General features: G+C 51.7%; 1 pseudogene; it reads right to left on the reverse strand.

The window, feature by feature from the left end:
• Positions 1-5,335: 5,335 nt before the first annotated feature.
• Positions 5,336-5,542, reverse strand: LOC142260783 (U2 spliceosomal RNA; annotated as a pseudogene).
• Between the last annotated feature and the right edge of the window lie 3,763 nt (positions 5,543-9,305).

The raw sequence follows: 9,305 nt of genomic DNA on the forward strand, positions 1-9,305 counted from the left end.
GCAAGCACCCTCTAGATTTTGGGCAGATTAAAGGGGTTCAACACCACATCCCTACCGGTACACACTCCCCTATTAAAGAGAGATACAGGCCTATTCCCCCTGCGCACTACCAATGCGCCAAAGACATGTTGAGGAACATGAAGGAGGCAGGGGTTATTAGGGACAGCTGTAGTCCCTGGGCCGCTCCGTTGGTGCTGGTTAAGAAGAAGGATGGCACCATGCGGATGTGTGTGGATTACCGGAAGATTAACCAGATAACGCATAAGGATGCTTACCCTCTGCCCCGCATCAAAGAGTCCCTGGCCTCGCTGAGAACCGCTAACTACTTCTCCACCCTTGACCTCACCAGCGGGTACTGGCAGGTGGCCGTGGCACCGGAAGACCGAGAGAAGACTGCCTATGGGACCGTTTTGCTGTACTTGGATGATGTGATTGTGTACTCACAGACGTATGAAGCCCACCTGGAGCACCTAGCCGAGGTGTTCGCGTCCCTTGCCAAGTATGGGATGAAGTTGAAGCCCTCAAAGTGTCATCTGCTGAAACCCAGAGTGCAGTACCTAGGACATGTGGTTGGTGCGGAAGGTGTCGCCCCCAACCCCGAGAAGATCACCGCCATCCAAGACTGGCCGAGACCGACCACAGTGAGGGAAGTGAGGCAGTTTCTGGGCCTGGTGGGATATTACCGTCGCTTCATTAAGGGGTACACAAAGATGGCTGCCCCCATGCAAGACCTCCTCGTAGGACAGACCAAGGGTGGTAGATCCCTAGTAGCCCCATTGGTGTGGGAAGAAAAGCATGAGGAATCCTTCCGCCAGCTGAGAACAGCCCTGACCGGAGAGGAAATCCTAGCGTACCCTGACTACAGCCGCCCATTCATCCTCTACACCGACGCCAGCAATGTGGGCTTGGGGGCTGTTCTATCCCAGGTCCAAGACAGAAGGGAAAAGGTAATAGCTTATGCTAGCCGAAAACTCCGACCGACTGAGAGGAACCCTGAGAACTACATCTCCTTCAAGCTTGAGCTCTTGGCACTGGTGTGGGCTATCACCGAGCGGTTCCGCCATTACCTGGCAGCAGCCAAGTTCACCGCGTACACAGACAATAACCTGCTGACCCATCTAGATACGGCCAAGCTGGGCGCGTTGGAGCAGCGGTGGGTGACCAGGTTAGCCAACTACGATTTCACCATCAAGTACCGGGCCGGCCGTACCAACGTCAATGCCAATGCACTCTCCCGGATGCCCCACCTGTCGGAAGAGGGGCCAGAGGATGATGACCTCGAAGAGATCGAGTTGCCTGCATTTCACCGGCCATTCACTGAGAAGGTGCACGTCTACCAACAACGGGTGAACCTGGATCCGCTGCCCCGACAGGACTGGCAGGAAGCTCAGGACCAGGCACCTGCTGTCCGCCTGGTCAAGACTCTAGTGGAACAGGGTTCTGCTGGGATAGACCCTGCTGCCCCTGCCGAAGCCCAACGTCTGTGGCAAGAACGGACCCGGCTATACCTACACCAGGGGAAGTTGTATCGCGAGCTGATTAATCCAAAGACTCACGAGAAGATCCGCCAGCTGGTGATTCCCCAGGCTAACGTGCCCACCGTCCTGCAAGCATACCATGATGGTGCAGTGCACTTCGGGTGGAAGAAGCTAGAGATGTTGTTAAGAGAGCGGTTCTATTGGAGTGGAATGCGGGAATCTGTGGAGGCCTGGTGCCGAGAATGTGGCCCTTACGCATTGAGAAGGAAGGACGAGGCCAGCCAGAAGGCACCCCTACACCCGATCATTACACACCAACCGCTGGAGCTGGTTGCCCTTGACCATGTAAAGCTCACCCCCAGCCGAAGTGGGTACACCTACGCTCTGACCATCGTAGACCACTACTCGAGGTTCCTGGTGGTTGTCCCAGTTAAGGACTTAACCGGCCGCACCGCTGCTAAGGCTTTCCAGGCTTATTTCTGTTGACCGCATTGGTACCCGGAGAGGGTGCTTACCGACCAGGGTCCGGCCTTTGAAGCAGAGGTATTCCAGGAATTCTGCCAGTTGTACGGCTGCAAGAAAATCCGGACCACGCCTTACCACGCCCAAACCAATGGCATTTGTGAAAAGATGAACCACTTGGTCCTGGGCCTCCTCAAGACGTTACCACTGGAAGAGCGGAACCTGTGGCTGGAGAAGCTACCTGACCTGGTCGATATGTACAACAACATCCCTTCCAGCTCTACGAAATGCACTCCAGCATACCCGATGAGAGCTCGTCCCGGCCGGCTACCAGTGGATCTGGAAATGGGCTTGGAAGCTTCAGAAGCACTCCTGTCGACAGCTGAATGGGACACTCGGCGGAGGACACAGTACCGACAGGTCCAGGAGTATGTTGAAAAGAACTTGTGCCGGAGTCGGGGACAACAGGAGCAGTGCTTCAACAAGAAGGCGCCTGCCGGTTCCTTCCAACCTGGGGATGTAGTGCTGAAGCGGAAAAGAAGGGCCCACAAGCTGGATGATCAATGGGAAAAAACCCCGTATGTAGTCCAGCCCACAGGATGGGAGAATGGGAAGGCCTACCAGATCAGCCGTGACCAGGGGGGGACTTTGGCCACGGTTTCCCGAGACCACCTGAAGAAGTGCCCACCAGCATTGAGAGTAGCGGATGAGGCTCCAGTTCCCAGTCCAGTGGAGAAGGAAAAAGAGGTAATCCACACCATGATGGGTGATTTTCCAGCAGACTGGCCTACACAGAACGGTGCGGTGATCCTTCCAGTGATACTGTTCCCACAACCCGTGGATGAAGAAATGATGGAAACGGTTAACCGCGAGCCAGTGCCCAGGGATGTACCTGTACCCAGCTCCCCTACGCCTCCGCCTGCCCCACATGATAGCAGGGAGGAGGAACTGACTGTTCCCTCTGCCCCACTGCCTGTCACCACTGACACCGGACCCCGAAGGTCCACTCGCCCCAACCTAGGTAGACCCCCACTTAGGTACAGGGAAACTACTCTTTAAAAGGGGGGGCTTTATGTGTTGAGTGTACCAGTTTGAAAGTTTTAAATGATAAGTAAAGATGATCAACCAAAGAAGTTTACCTGATTGAACCGTGATTAAACCGGCCGTTGCCGGCAACTGTTGTCCCCGTAGGGACTGTGCAACCATTGCGTAAGGAACTGCTTACGGACAAGCCCGAGAACTTGCAGGGCAACCACAAACTTAGTGCAATGTAAATAAAAATGTTTGTTGGCTTGACACCGTTACCGCCTCCGGAGAGGCTGATTTGGGAGGATGGGCCTGGAGGAAAGGGATGGCCTAGGCCCGCCACTACCGTAACCGGTGGCGATCCTCCGGGGGTTCAGGGGTCCCCTTGGACGTGGGCCCCCTGAAAGAGACAGAACCCGCTCGGGCAACTTGGTGCTGGACTGGGGTCAAGGGGTGCTGCCCGCTTCTTAGGGGCAGCATCAGGGCCAGGTTGTTTGGGTGGGAGAAGAGCGGAAGCTGTACCGTTGTAAAATGTTTATGATGCTTTTACATGTTTTACCGTTTTATTCTTTTTCAGTTGTGAAAATAAAACCGGTGATGGACGGGCAGCCCGCGGACGGTCTGCATTTTACTATAGGGGAATGTGGCGCCCTGGACAAGCCAGGTCGTCACAGGTACTACACCAACACACTCTACACTCCGGCTAGGCACACCGAAGCTAAACACAAATCCTAGTTGCCTTCCTCCAGGGGCTGATGTCCACACCAGGGGGTGGGCCAGGTGGTTGATCCCACCCACCGAGGAGTTCACAGTCCTGGAGGCGGGAAAAGGAGTCAGATTAGAGATCAGTTTTGGAGTTAGAGAAGTGAAGAGGAGAGGAGACTGACCGTGTCCGGGTGTGTGGCCCGGGCACTCAGCAAGGTTGGCAGACGGTGGTGACCTTCTGCAGGAGAGGCTGATTGGAGTGAACCGTACGGACCGGGGATGGGCGGTGGCCCGCCGGTACCAGATCGGGGAGTGAAGAGAAGCCAGCACCATCCGGCAGGGCCTACGGACCCCGACCAGGCTAGGAGTCGCCGTAAAACCGGTCAAATCCGTTAGCGACAGGAACCTCCAGGGTTTCCCAGCAGTCAAGACCCGATTGAAGGCAACAGCTCACACCGTAGAGGGAAGCACAGTCACCGCCAAGGCTACAGTTCCCAGGGCCAGAGCCTGCGGGCAAAAGGGGCTCCCTCAGCATCCATCCAAGCTGGGGAGCGGGTTACCGGTGGGAAGCCCGCTAGATTTTGGGGGAATAAAAGGGGTCCAACACCACATCCCCACAGGTGCACACCCACCCATCAAAGAGAGCTATAAGCCAATACCACCTTCACATTGCCAGTGTACCAAGGACATGTTGAGCAACATGAAGGCGGCTGGGGTTATCCGTGACAGTTGTAGCCTTTGGGCAGCTCTGTTGATCCTGTTAAAAAAGAAGGACGGCACCACTCCCCGTATTGAGGAATCGCTAGCTGCATTGAGAACTGCAAATTATTTTTCTACCCTTGATCTCACTAGTCACTATTGGCAAGTGTCCGTTGCTGAGGCAGACCGGGAGAAGACCGCCTTCGCCACCCCTATGGGTCTCTGCGAGTTCAAAAGCATGCCCTTCGAGCTGTGCAATGCGCCAGGAACCTTCCAGAGGCTGATGGAATGCTGCTTGGGACAAGATTTTAGGGTGTATAAAAAGGGAGATTAGATCCCGTGATCCCAACGTATTGTTACACCTCTATAAATCACTTGTAAGGCTACATCTGGAATATGGGAACCAGTTTTGGGCTCCACATTTTAATAAGGACATTCAGAAGTTAGAGTCAGTTCAAAGGTGGGCAACTAGACTACTACAAGGAATGGAAGGCCTCCCATATGATGACAAGTTGAAAAAGTTATTAAGTGATTATTGGCTGCAATGGGGCTTTCTGGCTGGTGCCAGCCTCTCTTCTTAGCACACAGGAACCACAATCCCTACACCATGCTTCAATGGATTCTCTCATCCCAGCCCAGTAAAACTACATATTTTACACAGTCATAAGCAGCCAAAAGGGATCTATTCTATTCAATTGCAAATGATCTAGATAAGACTGAGAATAAGATACTGCACGGGACATAGCAGAGTTGGTCAAGTTGAGTGGAGATGAGTTTGCTATTTGGCACAGCTTTTTGCATCAATAAAGCAAGTAAAAGGTGTGAAAGATAAAAAAAAGGGTGAAAGTGTGAAAAGTGAATTGGCCAAATTGAGGTGCATATAAAGTTTTTGCTTTCTTTCAATTCACTAATGGGGCTCATTTGAATCAGGTGAATTGAGTTCTGCTTTTGGAAACTGGGTTAAGAAGGGGTGCACCGGTCCTGGAGGTACTGCAATACCAGGTCAATGCGTGCAGTGGACAGAGCAAGATTTTTTCCATCTCCTTGTTCTAAAAATCCATTTAATATATGGTCCCCAGAGAGGGGACGTATCAGATATTAAACTGATAAGAACAGATTTAATTTTTTTTTTTTTCTGTTTATCAGTAGGACTTCAAAATAACAAAGGTGATCGCCTCCCGTTGCCTGGGAACCGTCCAGGCACAAGAGGGCTATGTGTCACCAGAAGGCGCACACACTTCCTCAAGGCCGGCAGACGTGCAATCCCAGGCACCTTCCAGTACCGACCAAGGTAGCGTCCTCCGAAACTACACTTGATCTTAGCCAAAAGGCCGAGAAGCTATAACCCGAATTGGTTACGGCCTTGAGTGGCACCCTGGCCTATACCGGACACATCTTAGGGAGAGGGAGACAAACCCACGCCTACAGAAGACATTTTGTCACCCAAGCCAACCCTTGAAAAGGCTGTTTTGCAGAGCAAAAACAAGAAGAATGGTGCTTTTTGCAGCCGCCGCCCACTGCAATGAATCTGAATAACTCCTCCTTTTGGACACAAGCACCTCCCCTCCCCCTTGCAGTCTTTCCAATTCATGATACAAAAAGACGGACGGACAGGACAGGACAGGACAGGCTGCCTGACTTTCCGTCACTGCCACCCTTTGCCATCCTTGCCCGTAGAAAGCCCTTTCATCATCCCCAAACCCTAATCTTTTCCCTTCCCTTCCCAGATGCGTCTCACTCCCTTTCATTAGGAAGTGAGCGCAGCCTTTTCTCCGTTCTGCACATGCGCGACGTTAAACACAAATGCGCAGGCGTGCGTTCCATTACCCTCACTGCATTCCACTCCCATACAGGAAGTGGGCGCAGCTATTACTACGGTCGCACATAAAAGAACCCACGGCCACCACTGCACATAGCTGACTCCACCACAGGACACCCACTTCTACACCAACGCAGGTAAGACAGGATCGGCACCTCTATGCTCCCGTTACAATCAGGCTCAGTCACCATGTGATAACGCTCTCAACTCTTTAGTTGCAGGCTCCCCTTGCTTCACCTCCACTGGCTGTGCTGCCATTTCCTCTCCCACCTGGAAGGTATACTTTATTCCACTATTTTCCTGTTTCTCTCTTCCCCCTTTTCCCATAACCTACTTTTATCTGCATTTGTGGGGTATCTATATGCTATTTACATCATAGTTTTATTCATTAATATGGAAGGGAAGAGTGCCCATGAGAGTGTTGAACTGCGGAGAGCAAGAGATTAAGCTGCTCCGATTTGCCACCATTGATAAGCTGTTCTCAGTAGATACACATGCTATCCAAACAGCAGCATCCACCATTGCTTCAGCCCACCCATTCAGTGACAGCTCACCAAGTCAGCCAGAGGAGTGGTGTAAGGAATTACACGTAGGCACTGACTCCACACCTTCACATCACAAGAAGGGGGTCTACAGGCTAGTGCAAGAATACGAGCAAGTCTTCAGCAAACATCCGCTAGACTTTTGAAGAATAAAAGGGGTCAAACACTACATCCCCACAAGTGCACACCCACCCATCAAAGAGAGATATAAGCCAAAACTACCTGCACATTACCAGTGTACCAAGGACATGTTGAGCAACATGAAGGAGGCTGGGGTTATCCGTGACAGTTGTAGCCTCTGGGCAGCTCCGTTGGTCCTGTTAAAGAAGAAGGACAGCACCACTCCCCTGTATTGAGGAATAGCTAGCTGCATTGAGAACTGCAAATTATTTTTCTACCCTTGATCTCACTAGTCGCTATTGGCAAGTGTCCGTTGCTGAGGCAGACCGGGAGAAGACCGCCTTTGCCACCCCGATGGGTCTCTGCGAGTTCAAAAGCATGCCTTTCGAGCTGTGCAATTTGCCAGGAACCTTCCAGAGGCTGATGGAATGCTGCTTGGGACACCGAAACTTTGAAACGGTACTGCTATACCTTTATGATGTTATTGTTTATTCTAAAGCAAACAAGATTTTAGGGTGTATAAAAAGGGAGATTAGATCCGGTGATCCCAACGTATTGTTACCCCTCTATAAATCACTTGTAAGGCCACATCTGGAATATGGGGTAAAGTCCTGAGCAGGTTGATAACCATTGGTTTGAGCATGGTAGGGTGTAGTGCGCATCTTCCTGCATCGGTAAAAGCTGCAGAAGTCCTTGAAGATTTCCGCTTCAAAGGCTGTGCCTTGATCTGTGAGGACTCTCTCTGAGTAGCCATGAGGTCTGCATAAGTGTGCTTGGAAGACCTTCGCTGCAGTATGGGCCATTAGATCTTTGACTTGTACCACAACCATAAATCTCGAGTAGTTGTCTACCATCGTAAGTGCATACGTGAGCTCGCCTCGATATTCTGCAACAAAACTCCCTTTTTCGATTTCAGTTTCAGCAAACACTCCTCTTCCTGTAGAAAATATTTATCATTACCTAAGACAGTCATTCTAATGCATGACAATATTAAGGCAATTTAGTTAAAACTTGTTTTAACTCACCTTTAAGGGGATTGATGTATTTCATGGTCAATCCAGGTTTGTCAGTGATGGCACTGACATAATGTATGGCGTCTTTTTCGGGCGTTATCCTTTGCCTTTTCATTGTGAAAATCCAGTTGCCTATATTTATAGAGGTGTAACAATACGTTGGGATCACGGGATCTAATCTCCCTTTTTATACACCCTAAAATCTTGTCCCAAGCAGCATTCCATCAGCCTCTGGAAGGTTCCTGGCGCATTGCACAGCTCGAAGGGCATGCTTTTGAACTCGCAGAGACCCATAGGGGTGGCGAAGGCGGTCTTCTCCCGGTCTGCCTCAGCAACGGACACTTGCCAATAGTGACTAGTGAGATCAAGGGTAGAAAAATAATTTGCAGTTCTCAATGCAGCTAGCGATTCCTCAATACGGGGAGTGGTGCCGTCCTTCTTTTTTAACAGGATCAACAGAGCTGCCCAAAGGCTAAAACTGTCACGGATAACCCCAGCCGCCTTCATGTTGCTCAACATGTCCTTGGTACACTGGCAATGTGAAGGTGGTATTGGCTTATAGCTCTCTTTGATGGGTGGGTGTGCACCTGTGGGGATGTGGTGTTGGACCCCTTTTATTCCCCCAAAATCTAGCGGGCTTCCCACCGGTAACCCGCTCCCCAGCTTGGATGGATGCTGAGGGAGCCCCTTTTGCTCGCAGGCTCTGGCCCTGGGAACTGTAGCCTTGGCGGTGACTGTGCTTCCCTCTACGGTGTGAGCTGTTGCCTTCAATCGGGTCTTGACTGCTGGGAAACCCTGGAGGTTCCTGTCGCTAACGGATTTGACCGGTTTTACGGCGACTCCTAGCCTGGTCGGGGTCCGTAGGCCCTGCCGGATGGTGCTGGCTTCTCTTCACTCCCCGATCTGGTACCGGCGGGCCACCGCCCATCCCCGGTCCGTACGGTTCACTCCAATCAGCCTCTCCTGCAGAAGGTCACCACCGTCTGCCAACCTTGTTGAGTGCCCGGGCCACACACCCGGACACGGTCAGTCTCCTCTCCTCTTCACTTCTCTAACTCCAAAACTGATCTCTAATCTGACTCCTTTTCCCGCCTCCAGGACTGTGAACTCCTCGGTGGGTGGGATCAACCGCCTGGCCCACCCCCTGGTGTGGACATCAGCCCCTGGAGGAAGGCAACTAGGATTTGTGTTTAGCTTCGGTGTGCCTAGCCGGAGTGTAGAGTGTGTTGGTGTAGTACCTGTGACGACCTGGCTTGTCCAGGGCGCCACATTCCCCTATAGTAAAATGCAGACCGTCCGCGGGCTGCCCGTCCATCACCGGTTTTATTTTCACAACTGAAAAAGAATAAAACGGTAAAACATGTAAAAGCATCATAAACATTTTACAACGGTACAGCTTCCGCTCTTCTCCCACCCAAACAACCTGGCCCTGATGCTGCCC

This window comes from Anomaloglossus baeobatrachus, unplaced genomic scaffold (assembly GCF_048569485.1).
Source record: "Anomaloglossus baeobatrachus isolate aAnoBae1 unplaced genomic scaffold, aAnoBae1.hap1 Scaffold_180, whole genome shotgun sequence".
NCBI classification, from domain to species: Eukaryota; Metazoa; Chordata; class Amphibia; order Anura; family Aromobatidae; genus Anomaloglossus; species Anomaloglossus baeobatrachus.